General features: G+C 40.2%; 1 protein-coding gene and 1 pseudogene across 3 annotated transcripts in view; both read left to right on the top strand.

Moving 5' to 3' along the window:
- Positions 1-2,959, top strand: part of cog3 (component of oligomeric golgi complex 3) — a 34,780-nt gene extending 31,821 nt beyond the window's left edge. Inside the window, exons 26-27 of one of the 2 annotated variants that reach the window (XR_016115759.1) lie at positions 1,160-1,401; positions 2,568-2,959. The gene's annotated coding sequence lies outside the window, so the exon portion shown is untranslated. Of the gene's footprint in view, positions 1-1,159; positions 1,490-2,567 lie in introns of those variants that run through there. The other variant, XR_016115760.1, reaches the window with a different exon arrangement.
- LOC148894814 (uncharacterized) lies at positions 1,487-14,188 on the top strand (annotated as a pseudogene). Its single transcript, XR_016115736.1, has 7 exons — positions 1,487-2,197; positions 2,254-2,309; positions 2,511-2,683; positions 2,987-3,104; positions 5,938-6,156; positions 13,337-13,454; positions 13,692-14,188. The product of XR_016115736.1 is annotated as an uncharacterized LOC148894814 (transcript).
- The last annotated feature ends 228 nt before the right edge of the window (positions 14,189-14,416 follow it).

The following is a 14,416-nucleotide window of genomic DNA, read 5'->3' as shown; positions in this document are numbered from 1 at the left end:
TCTCGACTTTGGGCGGTTAAATCACAATAACATGTATGGAAGCTAACATGCTAACAAACCAGAAGCCCGGCGGAAGAACCTGATGAGTCTAAAAGTCTACTTGGGTCCCATGAGATATATTATTGTTCAAAACCACAAGAGTTTTTGCTGATGGCTGTTAACTCATTCACTGCCAGATGATGTGCAAATATGTGTCCAGTTCAGTGCCAGGGTTTTTGTCATTGTCACTCAAATTTCAGGACCCACAGAATATTAAGTTTTAGGAATACATAAACATTCAATGCAGCATAAGAAACCTTAGACTCTCTTCTTTTGTTAGAAAACAAAAGAGTTAATTCCCAAGTAATATGAGTCTGGATATATCTGAGCTTGAAATGGAGTGGACACATTTTTGCACGTCTGGCAGTGAATGAGTTAATGAGATCTCAGCTGGAAAATGATTTAATCATGCCATAAAGTGGACATTCTATCCAAGTTACTTCCGGGTTGAGTGAACACTGGTGTGTGTGGCTGCCGCTGCTCACCCACAGAAAGACTTATCATGTGACTTACGTCTGTGTAAGCTTCGCTTGTTCTCCAAGAAACTTCATCAGCAAACTAAAAGCGAGCAACCACTCATTTGACGACGGTTTGAAAGGGGAGTAAAAGAAGCGATTTTCATAAAACAACTAAATCCTTCATTAAACCGCTTTGGTGGGGTGAGGTTCAATTTGGATCGTTCATACAATAGCCTGCTTAGGCAACATCGGATTAATAATACTGATCAGGTGATGCCGGTGGAAGTCGGCAATTAGGCCAGTCGTTTGTCAGACAATAGGAACAATCAGTGGAGCTGCAGGGAGTAGTCCTCTGCTCCCCCCAACCTGAGAGCAGGGACCTATCATAGCAGAGTCCGGCACCGCCATGTCTGGACACTCGGGATATATATGTATAGGGCCTAAATTACCAGTAAGACTTCAGTTTGCTGACGAAGTTTCTTGGATAAGAAGCGAAACGTCCGACACCTTCAAAGAAGTTCAAATGATGGCTGAAGAAACCTTTTAATCGACTATCCTGTGACTGTAAAGTGTCCTTGAGAGTTTTGAAAAGCGCTTATGAAATGTATTATTACAAGTGTGGTGAATTCTTTTTTCAAACTTTTATTTTTCTCTCTTTTTAGGTTGTGACTTGTCTTGTGACGAAATTATTTGCAGTACAAGAAATATATGGTGGCAGTAGATACTGGTCTGTTCACAACAAACAGCGTTTTGGCAGATTGTGAACAATTCTCCCCCCCCCCCCCCCCTCAAAAAGGATGTTAACACTTGGAACAAAACAAAGGAAATGAGCCTGTCAAGTGTGAACTCACCCTCCTTTACCTCATTTTGTGTTTCCAGATGTCTGCATCAGATGTGATTGAAGGTATCCACTCTTACCAGATGACAGTTTCCGTAAGAAGCCACATTGTTGTTGCCCCAGGAGACAATCTTTAGTTTTTTGTTTATGATTTTGTCATGTTACAAGCTTGGCACAGCACATCTGCAAAAAAGCCACCAGGTGATCTCACTCTCAACAACAGGACACTTCAACTGTGTCATTTTTTTATTGAAGGTGATGCATTACAGGCAGTAATGAGAGTCACCACTGACAGACTGATGAATAATGACTACAACGGCATCTTTGCCTATAAAACTTTCCAACGGCCAGAGAGAGCTTCTGTATTTACCGCAAGGGCGCACAAAGCAACGTTGCGAGCGGCCGAGCTGTGCGGCATTTCCGATCAAAAGTTAAACTGGGACAATTCATTGTATAATTGCCTTTTGATCACTGTATCAAGTTACTTTGCTGCCAAACTCCCAGCAGCTCTGATGCTAATTACTCTCGTTCCTAACCAAGCGCTGGCAAGCACATCCGAGAGCCCTTTTTTAAAGAAGCCCCAGTCAATGTGGGCTGTCGCTTTGCTTCTTTGTCTGGGAAATGTTCTCATTAGCGGCGAGTCAGGCATTCAGCATTCCCAGCCAGCCGCCGGTGCACACCTCTCAGAGACGCACAACTACACATCCAGTATCTCTGTGAGACTCACAATTTTGTGGCCCTACTCGCGGATACGTTCAAATGTCTTTCTCCAGCCATCTTCATCGTGTGGAAAGTTTTCTTCAGCCGTCATCTGTACTTCTTTGAAGATGTCGGACGTTTCGCTCCTCATCCGAAGACCTTCGTAAATGAACAGGAGGTGTGCTGGTAACTCTGGCCCTATATATCTCCCTAATGGAGAAAGGTGGCGGTGCCAGAACTCTGTTCTGATAGCTCCAGAATAGAACAGTTAGAACGTGAGAGGTAATCAGACAGAACATAACAAGTAATTATTAAAAATTATTCAAATAAGTATTATTATTATAATCAGATGAGTTACCAGCACAACTTTAGTTTGCTGGCCAAGCTCTTTGGATGAGGAGTGAAACACCTTCAAAGAAACACAGATGACGGCTGAAGAAACCTTTTCACTGATGGACCACTCCTGTACGACTGAGAGCCGACACAGACGTCTTCATTGTGGGTGTTTTTTTTTTTTGTGTTGGGAATTGTAGGAAATTTATTACCGCTGAGAATCATTCACAGGAGCAGTGTTGACATTCTGATTGCAAGTCTGGCTTTGGGAGACCTGGTCCATATTATGGTAGACATCCCAGTCAACACCTACAGGGTGAGTTATTTGCCCCGCGACACGTAATTACAAGGCCAAGGTAATGCGACGCCTTATCGGCTGTCTTCACCCACGTTCTATTCATTTCAGCCTTATCTGAAATTGATTGTTATTACAGGGACCACATTTTCTCTGTGTGTGTGTGTGTGTGTGTGTGTGTGTGTGTGTGTGTGTGTGTGTGTGTGTGTGTGTGTGTGTGTGTGTGTGTGTGTGTGTGTGTGTGTGTGTGTGTGTGTGTGTGTGTGTGTGTGTGTGTGTATGTGTGTGTGTGTGTGTGTGTGTGTGTGTTTCTCTCATATGTAGCTCATGGTGAAAGATTGGCCTTTTGGCTCAGTGCTGTGCAAGCTTCTGCCCTTCATCCAGAAAACCCTCAGTTGGAGTTATTGTGATGAGCCTGTGCGCTCTGGGTGTTGATAGGTAAGTGGATGAACATTTGCTGTGGTCAGGTGGAGTAAAAATCCGACTCAAAAAATAGATGATCAATTTTATTGTCACCAAATGTGTTTGTGCGTGACCTTCTTATCAAGTTGTTCCACATGATATCATGACATCAAAATGTGGGGTGGGCAAATATATACAGGGATGCACTCGTAACAAATATTGTTCTAAGTTTGTTTTCCTTATCTTCTCTGTTGTACCTTTTCATACAGCACACTAGTAAATTTTCAAAAGTGCACAGGATTGATTGTGTAGGAATTTAAGAAAATGAAAAATGCTTATTTATGTTATGTATTAATAAATTCTTTGACTTGAACTAAAATTGTTTGTTGATATATTAGAAAAATAGATTTTACTTAAATAATGTTTTTTTTTAATTTGCATTTAGAAATATCTTGCTCCAATCAATGTATTATGGCTTATTTCAAACAGGCAATCTAGTTAAATTGGGCCGCATACATTTTAGAATTTGGCCCCCTTTTCAGACATAAAGGGGCCAACTTGACCCCTGCTTTTAATTTCCCAGATGCATCCCTGGATATTTATATACAGTAATCAAGTAAAAATATCGAGTACTGATTTCAAAATTTCAGTGTACATGATCTAATTCACATTGGGAGGTCCCATACAACAAAGGCAGTGGTTTGCCCATTTTGTCCAGAAAATGGTGACCCTCTATGCCCCCACACACACATCATATGCAAACAGTCAGTTCAATATGTCAATGATATAAAAGCAAAACAATCAATGTCATAAAACAGCTGTTTCCCCCATCTAATATAGTTCTTTTACTTCATGAATCAAGTCAGTGAATAACATTCCAACGGGTGAAACTATTACGCGGGTGGTCTAACCCAATTTTGCTATGTTTAATCAAGCCGCGAACGTGCCTGGTGGACCTTCTGGTATTTTCTTCAGAAACACAACAACAGCTCAAGGCTATCCCTTTCAACTATTTTGAGAATTGATTCATTGCGCCAATTACAATCAGCAACAATATTTTTCCTAGCACCCCTTTCAGTATTGAGTACAAATGTTCCGAATATATATATATATATATATATATATATATATATATATATATATATATATATATATATATATATATATATATATATATATATTCCCAGTGTCTGAAACTCATGACAAAAAGTCATGTTGCAGACGTTATTTCAGACACTGATATTCCTTATCATAGTGGCTCATATATTATAGCTCATACCGTATATTATTTTTATTTATTGTTCAATGTCACAGGACCGACTCACCAATCTAGCTTTAAAAAGCACTGAAAAAGAATTTCTTGTAGCTGAGGTAAAAGGTTAAGAACATATTTTTTGGGGGGGTTGGAGTGTGTTTTTTCTTCTTTTTTTGTGGAAGCATGATTATGTGGAAAAGAAACTTATACGTAGATTTGGTATTTAAATTGTTTTATTTTTCATAGTAAATCTCAATACGTTGAAGACCAGTTTTTATTGATCAGAATTTGCAACTGAGCCCAGCTACAAATACAAAAAAAACTGTGAATAATTGATGGCCACTTACAAAGCTTTTTAATTGCCTAAACTGTATATGCCACAACATAGCAGCAAACCACTTCTTTTTTTCTTTAATACATGCCTATGGCCTGAATAAATTAAACTTCTCCCCTCGGTCCAAGATCTCTGCTTTGGATCAAGGCCCACTCAGTCGTACCAAAGCAATAATCATATTCCTTCTCAGTTGTTATTTCACGTTGATCTAAAAAACTTAGCCCAAGACCAACAGAAAAATATGCTATGTGGTAAACGCTATTTTGATGATATCTAATTGTGCACATTTTTTTGGCCTTTAATAGAGTTTAACAAAGTCCTCCTAGACCATTTATATGTTTGCCTTTAAGGTTTGGATTTCTTTATATAAACATGTTTCACTCATTCACTGCGAGACATGCAAAAATGTGTGTAAGGAATGAAAGTAGAAAAACAAAATACAGGAGCTGCTGGAAAGGCAGCCACTCTCGCGGCGCCATCTTGAAGTCAAAAGAACAAAAAAAAAACTTTTTTAGGACTGCATAAACATTCAATACATTGTTGGAAACCTTAGACTCTCTTTTTTTCATAAAAAAAAAACAGAGTTAATTTCTAAATTGTGTGGATCTGGAGTGATATGAGCTTGAAATCAGGGTGGATGTCCAAAATACAATGCCGTAATTGCATATTGGTATATATAGCGCTTTAACAACAGCTGAACCTGGAACAAAGTGCTAACATGGGAAAAGGGGAATTTTTGCCCCCTTGTGGAAAAGAAAAAACATGGCCAGCGCTTTATCGGCACCCAAGCATGACACAATAAAACCCGAACAAATTCGTGTATGGCGCTGTACGTCATATTTTCAATTCCCGAATGAGTTAAATGAACATTTTTGAATGTTATTTGCAAAGAAACATAATGGTGTTTTTGAGCATCTAAATCTTGGCGAAAACTTACATTTTACACATGCACATTGTCATATGGGCAACGTCCCCAACCTGACCAACGTGCTCTAGTCGTGATGATCACGTCTCCCTCACTTAATGAGATTTTGAGTTCGAAATTTGGGTCAGGCCTTCCTCTGTGGCTCTTCCGAATTCTTCTCATCGTCATATTTCACTGAAGACACCAGATGTGTCCTATGATTGACTGGCAACCAGCCTGGCGTGTAAACTCACCTCTCACACAAAATAATCTGGGATAGGCTCCAATTCACCTGCAAACCTAATGAGCATCAACGACAGAGTAAAATACTCCCCCCCCAAAAAAATACCAAACACATAAATGAAAATAAACAGTTGTAGGTACATGTATCTCCCATCATATCTCGGCAACACCTCAAAGGAACCTGAATGTTTGCTTGGATGTATGTCATGTGCCTCATCTCCATTACACTGGCCATACCTGAGCATGTTGGGTTCAGTGTGATAAATTAGGACTACAAAGAGCGACATCTGAGGATTTGTCTGCTCCATCCGGTGCAGACCACACCGTTTATGCAGGTGACCTGATGCAACCGGCCAGTAACAACCTGTCTTTGATGTTACTTTCAAATCCATTGATGTCATACAGTACTATGCAGAACCACTGGCTTTGTTCTTTTAATGACGGCTTTCAGAGCAGGAATTTTGCAAATAGTGACACATAGCAAAAATTAGACATACAAGTCCATTTTTTTTACGTTCAAGTCACATGGAAGGAAGCACCCGCTTTTCGTATGTATATACTTTATTCAGCCAGTGTGCACAACTCTTCGCAGTAGAGAGCACAAATACACAAACATGAGCAATCCTTAATTGTTCGATTCAAGTATTACCAATATTTTAATCATATCTTTGATGGTCACTATTGCGATCACACTACAGTTTTTTGCTTTATTAAATGTATCGATAAAAAGGTTTCTTCAGCCGTCATCTGTACTTCTTTGAAGAAGTACAGATGACGGCTGAAGAAACCTTTTGGACCTCAGGGGTTACACAGACGTTTATTAAATGTATTTTATTATTGGCTTTGGTCGACAGTAGCTTTAGCATAAATGCTAGTGATAACCAGGTTCACTATTTGTTTTAACTGGTGATTTTTTTGTTTGTTTTTCTCTGTTTCCATTCTTCTTCTTTTAACTGTCCGACGACTTGGCATATGCTCGACCACATAAACATGAGCAGTTTGGACGCTAGTTGCTCACCCGCAGTCACGTGATGAAAGCAGTAATCAATGGTGTGGTCTTTTAATCAGGGACATTTGCAAGTAGCAATGATTCTACCACCGTATGGAGGATTGTGACTTCAATATTATCATGTTTATATGATGAAGGGCATTTATTATTCCTAATTGGTACATTTTTTTCGTAGTTCACTGAGTTTGTTTATTTCATTCTACATTGTTTGAAATGAGTGAAAAAAATCTGTTGATGGATTGTTTATTCCCTCTATTGTTGTCTTTGTTGTCAGTACCAATGCTTTAAAAGTGGCAATTTAAAAGCTATGGAAACAAATGTTCTGCAGTTTGCAAACAGCATGTACTTGTCAACTAGTTTGTGAAACCAAAAAGGTTGGGGGCCGTTGTTGTACAGCACTTCTGATTTAATGCAATCTCTAGTTTCGTTATTTGTATTGATTCATCTCAAGAACAGTGAATTATGACCCCAAAACCCATCCTCCTCCAAACAAAAATGTGCATGTTGCATCTTCATCTTTCTAAAATATATGTTGACTAAATTGTTTCTAAAGTGACTTAATTGTTACTTTATCATATTAAACCTCATTCATGCTTGTTTTCGTGAACAGGTTCTTCACTTTATCAAATTGTGATTTATTAATGTATTCGAAACCTTGGGCCCTTATTCATGTAACATGCCAGTTTTATTTTTAATATCTTGTTTTCCTTTCAGCTCTTCCCTTCAGGGGTCGCCACAACGAATCAGTGTCCTCCATCTACCCCGGTTTTGTGCATACTCTTCTCTCACACCAGCTACCTTCATGTCATCTTTGACAACATCCATAAACCTCCTCTTTGGTCTTCCTCTCGGTCTCCTGTCTGGCAGTTCACGACTCAACATCCTTCTTCCAATATAGTCACTCTCTCTTCTCTGGACATGTCCAAACCGTCTCAGTCTGGGCTGTTTGACTCCAAAGCCTCTAATATGAGTTGTCCCTCCCAAACCCTAACCCTAACCCTCATCCTAACCCTAAACCGTAACCCTAACACTAACCCTAAATCTTCATCTCTGCTATCTCCAGCTCTGCTTCCTGTCTTTTCTTCAGTGGCACGGTCTCCAGTCCCAACATCATGGCTGGTCTCACCACCGTTTTATACACCATTCCTTTCATCCTAGCTGAAACCCTTCTATCACACATCACACCTGACATTTTTCTCCAGCCGTTGCAGACTGCATGGACACGCTTCTTCACCTCTTTTCCACACTCCCCATTGCTCTGGACAGTTGACCCCAAATACTTAAAATAATCCATCTTCTTTATCTCTTCTCCCTGTAACATCAGTCTTGTACATGGATCCCTCTCATTCACACACATATATTCCGTCTTGCTGTGACTGATCTTCATTCCTCTCCTTTACAGGGTATACCTCCACATCTCTAGTTTCTCCCCCACCTGTTCCCTGCTCTTGCTACAGATCACAATGTCATCTGAAAACGTCATGGGCCAAGGAGATTCTTGCCTAACATCGTCTGTCAGCCTGTCCATCACCATCACGGATAAGAAGGGGCTAAGATCTGACCCCTGGTAGAGTCCCACCTCCACCTTGAATTCCTCCGTCACACCAACAGCACACCTCAAAACTGTCTTGCAGTCGTGATACATGTCTTGCACCGCTCTGACATACTTTTCTGTCACTCCAGACTTCCTCATGCAATACCAATATACTGACAGTTTTTTCCTGGTAAAATTCTCACTTTGGTTTCATAATTTTCCCAACATATTTTTTTCCTTTTTATATTTTTGAAACTACTGAAATTTTGAAGAAAAAAAATGGGGGGTGCTGAACACAACCCTTGTTGCACTAAATAAATTGTTCTAATCGAACCAAGGTACATTTGAACATTTTTGAGGAACTGCATCATGTGTTTTACAGTTTCACGAAAGAATAACATTTGGTGCTGTGGAACATAAATTCTGTTTTTGTGGGCTGCCGTTCAGTGTTAGCCATGCTTCTGTTGGTTTGGGTGCTTTATTGTTTGTATCTTTCGTCAGGTTGGATTTACAAGGTCTTTTATTTGCTAGATGCCGCTTTAATGTAATGCAACTTGTGATTTACGCTGCTTTTTTGGCACAAAGTTCGACGAGCATTAACTGTGCATTGAAAATGTGAAATGCAACACTTTGGATCATAAATCCAAAGTAAGATGTCGTCGCCTTTTGCCTTTATTTGAAATTTGATTTATGGATGTTTACTATTAAGCTTGTTCAATTATGTTGGACTGCACTGCATCACACTGAGAGCCAAATCTAAAATGTCACCCTAAATAAGGTCAGAAACATCAGACAAACACATCTGTAGTGCAGCCTATACACCTGCACATGAGTTTCATACTTCCTCAATGTTGTGCTGGTTCTCATTAGACATCCGCGACATGAATGAACAAGTGGCCAGTGAGTATGCATTCTTCCTCTCAGCCCGCACACATTGAATCATGTCCATAAAATGGACTGCAGACTGCAGTAAGCAAGCACCCAGGGGTGCAATAAGTGAAAATGGTCTGGAAAACCATTGTGAGAGGGAAGGTGGAAAGAAGAAGGAAAAAAAAACACATCAGCAGATAGCCTCACAGCAATTTTCAAGGACATATTTTCAAAGCTTTTATTTTATATCACTTAAAAAAAGAAATTCACGTGTTATGATACTCTTTACTGTGCAAGATGCTCTCCTCTTGCTTGTGACCATTTGCCATCTACTATTTCTGTACAATGCCTTATGAAGTCTGATAAACACTCTACATTCGGTCGACATTATAAACACAGTATTTATAGGAAGTAGTGCAAATTACAAACTATAAAATAGATTTGCACTTTCAAGACATGGTCCTCACTCGTATTTAATGCCTATAACAAGGATATACATAATTTTAAGTACCTTATTATGTCCCTTGCTGCCCATCTTTGAAACCAGTCTCAAAACGCACTTGTACTCTTTGACATTCGACTCAGCATGCTTCTGACTTGATCTTGGCTTTATTCCGCGGTGCTTTCTACTATCTTTGTGACTGCTTTATTTCCTGTATATGATAGTTGTCCATGTTAATCGCTTTGTTCCAGCTTCAGCTATTGTTAAAGCGCCATATAAATCAATATATAGTAAAATCTCGTTATATCGATATTCTCAGGAGTCTGAAAAAATATTGATATAACCGGACTATCGATATATCCGATCCTGCGGCATGTAAATTTTCTCCTTGTGTTCATAGAAATAGTATCGTAATAAGCAGTACTATCGATATAACCGATATCGATATAACGAGACTTTACTGTATATTGTATTGTATGATATGTATCTTGCGCACATAAAGCATACCTCAAAGGCATTCAATGTCATCAAAAGCCAACAATGCACCGTATAATCCGAGACATCTTACATATGGCTCAATATTCTGATAACTTGGACATAGTATTTGAATATAGTGTTTAAAATGTCCTGTAAAATCGGTTGTGAAAGCTCACTATGAATTAAGCTGTATTGTATTGTATTCCATTGAGCGTGTGGATGCATAACACAACTCAGCTACTGTTGCGACTATTCAATGTGCCTTGTATATGAAAAAACAATAAAATTAGGCCATTCATTGAACGGGTGATACTCTCAACTGCCTAATACTGCAGAATATATGGTAATTGCATACAGTATATTCCACAATTTAGATGGCACATATCCAGGATCACTGTTTTTTAATTAAACAACAAAACAGAGGGGGCAATCTGTGCCTCATTCGATTTGGCAATCATGGAAGACAGACAACTTTTGAGCAGAATAGTACTGAGAATGCACAGTGGAACAAAAGGCACCAGATATTTCTGATGAAATTTGCACCCATATTGTTGGCAACGTAATCAACCATATGCTGACAACAGAGGGGGCTGCCAATATCAGCATGTGTGCTGCCGTCTCCAACAATGAGCTCCTCTGCTACATCCAGACTATTGGGCCTTTCAACGCGGAACACCTTGCTGAATACACAGGTGCACAGGCTGATTCCACTGCCAGCAGAATCACCTCCAGATCAACACCGGGAAAACCAAGGAGCTGGTAGTGGATTTCTGCAGGAAACAATCCTCACCTGTACCATTGAACATCCAGGGTTCGGACATTGAGAGGGTGACCTCCTACAAGTACCTGGGTGTTACTCTGAATAATAAACTGGACTGGACTACAAACACGGATGCCCTAATCAAAAAGGGACAGAGTCGCCTCTTCCTACTCAGGAAACTGAGGTCTTTTGGAGTTCAGGGGTCACTCCTAAAGACTTTCTATGACTCTGTGGTGGCTTCAGCCATGCACTATGCAATTGTCTGCTGGTCAGGCAGCATCACCACCCGGGACAGGAAAAGACTGGAGCGCCTTGTCAAGAGGGGCAGTTTTGTCCTGGGCTGCTCGCTGGACTCTCTGGAGGGTGGGCAACGGACGGACGCTAGTTAAACTAAAAATTATGATGGACAGCCCCTCCCACTCACTCCTGCCCACCCTGACATCACTGGGTAGCTCCTTCAGCCAGAGACTCTTACACGCGCGGTGCAAGAAGGAGAGGTACCGCCGACTGCTGTCAGGCTTTGCAATTCTCAATGATCACATGTGAAAAACAAAACAAAACTGGACACTTGTAAATATGGGTTGATGCAATATATCAATATGCCTTTCTTGATACTTGCACTATGTACAGTTTTTTTAATGAAACGGTTTTGCACATTTACATTTGCACAGTATACAGTTGACATTTTTATTTTGTTATGCTGAGAATATCTTGTTTTCTATCGTTTTACCCCCACCCCATCCCCTTTCAAATTGCTGCTGTGGACTGCAAATTTCCCCATTGTGGGACGAATAAAGGTTTTCTGAAAGAGGGGCTCATCTGAGACTTGGCATGGCATCTTATGTCATCATTTCGGACACTTTTGCCTTCCACCACCTCGTGAATGATCCAGTGCAGACCTGTTATGACATTGCATTTCCCACAGACATTTCCTTCTATCCGCAAATCCATTGAAGAGTTACCGGCACGCAGATAGAAGGTGTTTAATCACACGCCTTCCAGGGAAATGTCCCTTCTGGAGGCAATGAATGGAGGTTGTGTGGCAATAGATGCCGGGGGCCTGTCAGGGAAGGATAAGACAGACATGAAGATTCTTTCCAAGGTGCATCAAAAGAGAGGACATTTAATGTGATGCGGATGAAAACTTGTGGAGTTGGACTCTGGAGCTGGTGCACTGGCTTTCTTATTGGATATGTCAAGCCGTAGCTTGAATTTATTTTGATTCCTATTTACAATGCGCTATATTTCTGAGTATAGGTTACTATTCAAAAGCGGACTTTTTTTTTGTTTTGTTTTTCTTCCTTTTTTGTGCAGATGATTTTGAATTTCAATAGAGCATTAACATGGGGCAAATTAGCTTTTGCAAAATAAAGAGTTTTTTTTGTGTGCCCACGTTAGGGTTTTTTAAAAGGGGTTTAAATGGTTTTTAAGAGTAGTCTTTCCATTTTTTTTCACTGTTGTGTGATGATTGATTGAATTATTTTTATTTATGAAGGCATTACTCCCATGTGGTGTATGTGCTTCATGTCAGGGAGGCAATAATAATCATTCGGGATCTAACAAGAGTATCTGAGAACCCAGGCCCCATCCAAAAGAATGAAAAATCTATCACAATCCAGATAAAATAAAATAAAATAAATATCGGCATCCAGATAATCGCATTTCGTATCACGCCATAGCAAATTTAAATTAAGTACATTCAACAAAACTTGTATCAGTGGGGGACTGAACCAAACCTTTTCATTGTATATTAATCTCACGACTTCCCACTTCATGGTAACTCCATCACATATGTGCTCCAAAAAGCAGAAAAACCATAGTCAATAACAACAGCATCGACATTAATACAAATATAGCTGACAATATTTAATCATTTCCCAATTTCTTACATCTATGTTGAAATTACCATGACTGAATAGCAGTTCAAAAGCACACTATGATTGTTGAAGGAAAACAAAATGTTCCTGGACAAATGTTACTTGTTATGTCTGCCCCCATACATCAAAATCTTATTTGGCATTCTTGTGTCACTGCCCTCAAAGTGGCACTCAAACATTTGGTGGTTTGTCATAATAAAAAAACATGAAGTTCAATGGCGTCTTGCAATGTTGGCTGAAGCTTTTTGTCCACAAATTGAAAGGAATGACTGTACAGTTTGGAGAATTGTTGTCTCCTTATCTGGTTGTGATATGTTCAAAACCTAGCCCTGGAAGACACAGACTGGACTTCTTCTGGCAACAACTAACACATTATGCCAGTGTGATCATTTAGAAGAGGAATCAGAAAAACATTGAAAACCGCTTCAGGAAACCAAAGTCAAAACAAATGGGTCACTGCTCCACTGCTCCACTGCCCCAGCCGTCTTTTACAAGAAGGCGCCCCCTCAATCATTTGCCGATGATAGCCCTCGGGACAGATGTGGATTAAATCTCTCTTCTTTGCAGATGAGCAGCTCGAGACTTGGCGTGAAGCCGTTTGGGAAGACAATCAGGACTTCTGATCTCAGGCTGCAAGAAGCAAAAGCTTCGTTCACTTTCCCTGGCGAAGGAGCTGAGCCAAAAGGTAAATCTTTTAATTTAACTCGTTCGTGATAGGGGGAGAAGCTTGGTCAACATGAATGAAGTGGCTCAGGCATCTGGTTAGTATGCCTCCTGGTGAGATCTTTAAAAGCAGGCCCTGGTGACAACTTAGTGACACACTGGGGAAATGATGCGTTGCAATCGAAGCTTCACTGTCGTGTCAGTTGTACACACGGAAGCGTTAAAAGCATTCGTTGATGACGTGTGTGTGGTTCTCCAGGCATACCTTTGCAGTAGGCGTCTGCTTCTAGACAACATTCTTCCTGATGACCTGCAGAACAGACTGTCTGATCAAACCTGCAAGCACTGAAACTGCGCCCGGTTGTGCCAAGAACTCCCAGTAAGATTTTCACAAAGAAAAAAAGGATGGTTTTTTTTCTTTCGACAATAACTTTGTAATGCTGTGGGAAAAATGTATTATATTAAAAAAAAAAACAATTAAAAAAATAATTAAATAAAAATTCCCCATGAGACCCTCATTAGGGTGGCGGGGGGTGCTGGAGCCTATCCCAGCCGTCTTCGGGGATTCGGCGGGGGACACGCTGAAATGGTTGCCAGCCAATCACAGGGCACACAAAGACAAACAACCATCCACACTCACATACACACACACACCTCAGTACAATTTGGAGTGTTCAATCAGCCTGCATTTTTTCTGGAATGCGGGAGGAAACCGGAGGACCCGGAGAAAACCCACGCGGTGGCGTACATGCAAACTCTACACGGGAGTGGGGCTTTAACTCGCGACCACTGCACTGTGAAGCCAGCGTGCTAACCACTCGACTACCGGGCCGCCTATCAATGGTTTTAATGTCACAAAAAGAATGTCAGAAGAATAAAGGACATTTTTAGGACAAAGCTTTGATAATATAAAATGTTAATATGACATTAAAAAAAAATGGGTTCAACGAAAAAGAATAGAATAGTTGGTGTTACTTGAATTGT

This window comes from Hippocampus bargibanti, linkage group LG08 (genome assembly GCF_051943395.1).
Source record: "Hippocampus bargibanti isolate YZ-2025 linkage group LG08, ASM5194339v1, whole genome shotgun sequence".
Taxonomy (NCBI): Eukaryota; Metazoa; Chordata; class Actinopteri; order Syngnathiformes; family Syngnathidae; genus Hippocampus; species Hippocampus bargibanti.
This window is presented reverse-complemented; position numbering and strand designations above follow the sequence as displayed.